The following is a 5,077-nucleotide window of genomic DNA, read 5'->3' on the forward strand; positions in this document are numbered from 1 at the left end:
ACCCAAGGAAGAATTTGCCAGGTTAGAATTTTGGTTCTAAATTTCTGTCATTTAAAAAAATAATTAATTAATTAATTAATTAATTAATTAATTCTGTCATTTAATAATACTTCCCAGTATTTAGTGTTTATACATATTGTTAAAATGTGCTTTCTACCTATCTCCGTATGTTAACTTCTCTTCATCTGAAGAAGAAAATCCCATTAACTTATATTATATTGTGCAAGTAGTTGTTCATTACCTCCTCATTCAAAGGAATGTTAATTATGCATTTAATTCAGATAGCAAATCAGTATTTTTAAATAAATATTTTAGAACACTTTTAGATTTTAAAAAAGTTGCAGAGATTGCATAGAGTTCCTATACACCCCATACCCAGCTTATTCTACCATTAAAACCTTACAATTGGTCAGCCTGGGTGGCTCAGCAGTTTAGTGCTGCCTTCAGCCCAGAGCATGATCCTGGAGACTCGGGATCGAGTCCCGTGTTGGGGTCCCTGCATGGAGCTTGCTTCTCCCTCCTCCTGTGTCTCTGCCTCTCTCTCTCTGTGTGTCTCTCATGAATAAATAAATAAAAATTTTAAAAGACCTTAAAATTAATACATGTATTGTAATTAATTAACCAATATTGGTACATTGTTATTAACAAAAGTCCATATTTTATTTATATTTCCTTAATTTTTACCTAATAAACTTTATCTGTTCCTTTAATTCATCCAGGCTACCACATTATATTTAATAGTCATATCTCCTTAGGCACCTGTTGGCTGAGAGAGCTTCTCAAACTTCTCCTAATTTTGATGATCTTGACAGTTTTGAGAATTATTGGTCAGGTATTTGACAGACTGCTCTTGTATTGAGATTGTCTTTTGCTTTTTCTTAAGATTAGACTGAGCTGGTGGGTTTATGAGAAGAAGACCAAAGAGGTAAAATGATGTTTTCATAATAGCATATTAACTTGACATCAGTCTTAATATTGATCTTGATCAGCTGGCTGAGGTAGTATTGTCAGGTTCCTCCATTAAAAATTACCTTATTTTCACCCCTCTTATACTATATAAACCTTGAAAAGAAGTCAAGAGAGAAAGCAAAAAAAATAAAAATAAAAAATAAAACAAGGACTAGAGAAACTAAACTGCAGGCACAACCACAAACATGAAATACAGCCTAATCCAACCCAGATTAGTATAAATCTACAAAGACATATTTACCTCACTTCCTGTTCAATGATTAAACATGTCCTCCTTTAAATAAAATATTAAAAGTCATGTCAATAGGCAAACACAAATAGTGAAACAAAAGCAAATGTCAAACAAAACAACAAAGAAACAATGTGAAGGAATAAAGATAGAACTGCACTCCAATAGTAAAAGGTCTTAAAATTACAAGAAAGATAATTTAAAATAACTATGATTAATAAAATTAAAAGCTCTAGTAGAAAAACTACAATATAAGAGAACAGATGGAAAAGGTAGACCACATGAAACTAAGATCAGAGTGATAGAAACTCTAAGAAAAAATCAAAAGGAAATGCTTGTTATCAAAAATACTATAACAGAAATGAATGTGTTCAATTATTTCATCAGTAGACTAGATATGGCTGATGAAGGAATCTTTGAAGTTGAAGACAAATCAATGGGAACTTCCACTGAAAAGAAAAGAATGAAAAGAGAAATGAACAGACCATTTAAAAATGCTGGGAAATTTCAAATCAGCTAACATACCCATCATTGGAATATCAGAAGGAGAAAAAAGGAAAAAATGAAGTAGAGACAATATTTACAGTGATAATAACCAAGATCAAGAACTTTCCAAATTATTGACAAATACTAAAACCACAGATATAGAAGCTCTGAGAACAACAGACCGGACAAATACCAAAAATACCGTAATAAATCCTATTATCTTAAAATTATAGGAAAAAAAAAACAAGAAAATCTTGAAAGAAGGTGAGAAACACAATTTTTTAAATGAGGAAAAGATCTAGATCTACACAAACAACTTGTCAAAAAAAGATATGCATATGGCAAATAAGCATTTTATAAGGTGTTCAACATTATTTGTCATTGATGAATTTCAAATTAAATAATAGGATACCACTATACACCTTTTAGAATAAAATAAAATAAAAATACTCACAAATTATATGCTGTTGAAAGTGCAGAACAATAGGAAAACTTATTCGTTGCTGGTGGGAATACTAACGGGAGTTGTCCACTTTGGAAGACAGTTTGTCAGTTTCTTACAAAGCCAAACATATACCATATGACCCAGCAATCATGCTTCTAGGTATTTACCCAGCTGGTTTGAAAACCCTGTCCACACAAAAATCTGCATGTGAATGAGGAAATGTGGTGGCTTCTCTAACACTGTGCACATTCCCCACCACCCAAGTGCCACTTTCTTTCTTTCTTTTTTTTTTTTTTTTTTGTTTATTCATGACAGAGAGAGAGAGAGAGGCAGAGGAAGAAGCAGGCTTCATGCAAGAAGCCTGATGTGGGACTCAATCCCCTCTCTAGGATCATCCCCGGGCTGAAGCCGACGCCAAACCACTTGGCCATCGGGGCTGTCCCCAAGTGCCACTTTCACTAGTCTACACTCACCTCCAGAAATTCAAAATTATTATTTCTATGTTCCTACTCATGGCTCTGTTCCAAGAGTTTGCAGATCTTGCTGTCACTCCTCTGGACATGCCTATCTCTTTGGATTTGAGGATTGATTTGGCTCACAATCCAAGTTCCACTGTAGTTTCAAGAAAATTCTTGATTTTCAGCTTGTTCTGTTTTTTGCTATTGTTATAAGAACAGCAGTCCCAGTTTTCAGTATTTTCATGTTGGAGCTGAAAACAAAAACTAATCATTATGATTTTTTAAGTACATAATACTAAATTCAGAGGAGATATTAGTGTAGACAAATATTTGGAGGAAAATCCAAAATAAGAAACATTATCATAGAGACAATTTCTCTATTCTGGAGTGAGTGAAAACAAGGAGATGCCATCTTTAGGGAAGCTGTTGCACACATTAGTTTTGTCTTCTTTCATTTTATTGCTCATAGGATACAATGGAGCCTCCAGAAATTCCAGTAGATAATAAGCAAGCAAGGTAGTCTGAGAATTTCATACTAAAATTTCAGTAAATTAGGGGAGATTTGGATTACTTGAGTCTTTTTTTTAAGATCGTATCTATTTATTTGATAGAAAGCAAATGAGAGTGAGAGAGACCAGCTGGGAGATGGGCAGAGGGAGAGGGAGAGCAAACTCCCCCATGCAGGGCTCCATCCTGAGACTCCAGGATCATGACCTGGCTAACTAAGCCACCCAGGCACCTCAGATTATTTGAAGCTTTATGAATAATTATGAAAACATGTCCATCTGAATACTTTTGCTAAAGCAAACCAATATTTTGTGACAAATATTTATTGTTCTAATTCAGATTATTGTGAATAGACGTAATAAACTTGCTCATAGGTGAAGAGCATATCATTGTAACAGTGAGAAAACCAAGCCCAAGTCTGTATCCTTTGACTTTGCTGTGATGCAGTTAAAAAGTTGTATTATATGACAGAATTGTTTTTTATTTATTTTTCTTTTTTAAGCACAATACCTCAAAAAATTGATTAAAAATATGGAACGCTTCACGAATTTGCGTGTCCTTGCACAGGGGCCATGCTAATTTCTGCATCGCTCCAATTTTAGAATATGTGTTGCTGAAGCAAAGACAGGCGGAAATGCTTTTTTAAAAATAGGTTTTGTTGCAGCACCTGGGTGGCTTAGTCAGTTAAGTGCCTGCCTTCAGCTCAGGTCATGATCTCAGGGTTCTGGAATCAAGCCCCAAGTTGGGCTCCCTGCTCATTGGGAAAGCTGCTTCTCCCTCGCCCTCTCCCCCTCCCCTGCCCATATGCGCATGCATGCTCTCTTTCAAATAAATAAAATCTTTAAAAATTAGGTTTTTGTTTTGCTTTTTTAAATAAGGAGCATATATTTGTGAAAAGTATATATTAACCTCCAGCGACCTTGAAAACAATATCCTCAACTTCAAAAAACTTGCCAAATAAAAATTTCAAAGTCAATGACTAAAATCCTAGTTCTCAAACTGTATAATAAGAAGCCCCAAGACACTGCAATGAACTCTCAGAAATGCCCTGGATATTTTGTTTTTGAGGATATCATTGATTCTTGACAACTATCATACAACATGGTAACATGGGAACTATGAGCTAAAATAGTTTTATCATTAGATCATACTACATACATTTTGATGAGGTCATATCTTGACACAATCGGGTTTCTTAGAATTTCAGATAAAAAGCAAATACAGGAATCAACATAAAACAGGAAATTAGTAGTCTTTTCTAATCTATTTCCAAGGTTCAAGAATATATGCACTGCCCAACATGCCCAACCACAAAATTGTGGTTATTTTAAAATATTATTTTCAATTAATGTGTGTTCATGTTTCACACAACTACTAAGTTGTTGAATACAAGTAACCAGTTTGGATATAACTACTTTAGTGAATGAAATTCTTAGGTATTTCATTAGATCTTTGGATAATAGGAAATAATTACTGAGACTCCAAGGATACAAGCAACCAAAGAGTTGGAACCTCTTAGCTAAAGTGATATAAATTTAAAGACAAAGGATCAAATAGTAGAGTCACATGTAAAAAATTAAAATGGAGATTAAAATATAGTGTGTGAATTATAATTCTTTTAACAATGAAAAATGGAATGAGGACAGTGCTTTACAAAAGCGATTATCTTCAATATTCATGGGAAAATAAACTAAAAAGGATTGGAAAGTTGATGATATAAGAGCATTAATGGTCCTTAACTCTACATTTCTTTGATATTAAAGCTACAGATTAATTTTTGGTGGCCTACAATAGTTTAAATTTTTGTTTCATTCAATGACTGGGCTAGAGAACCTCTTTACTTTAAAATATAAAGTTATAGAGATCAAATCCAGGCCCACAGATCACTGGAGTGGTCTGTATAGTTTCTGTATTTATATGCATTCTCCTTAGAGACCTTTTATTTTAGAAGCAGAGTGTTTGTGTTATTTAGAAATAGGTTTA

The 5,077-nt window shown here is 33.7% G+C and overlaps 1 pseudogene; it reads right to left on the reverse strand.

Annotated features, from left to right (window-relative positions):
• Positions 1 to 3,619: 3,619 nt before the first annotated feature.
• On the reverse strand, positions 3,620 to 3,720 carry LOC129507436 (U6 spliceosomal RNA; annotated as a pseudogene).
• Between the last annotated feature and the right edge of the window lie 1,357 nt (positions 3,721 to 5,077).

This window comes from Nyctereutes procyonoides, unplaced genomic scaffold (genome assembly GCF_905146905.1).
Source record: "Nyctereutes procyonoides isolate TBG_1078 unplaced genomic scaffold, NYPRO_anot_genome, whole genome shotgun sequence".
Lineage (NCBI taxonomy): Eukaryota > Metazoa > Chordata > Mammalia > Carnivora > Canidae > Nyctereutes > Nyctereutes procyonoides.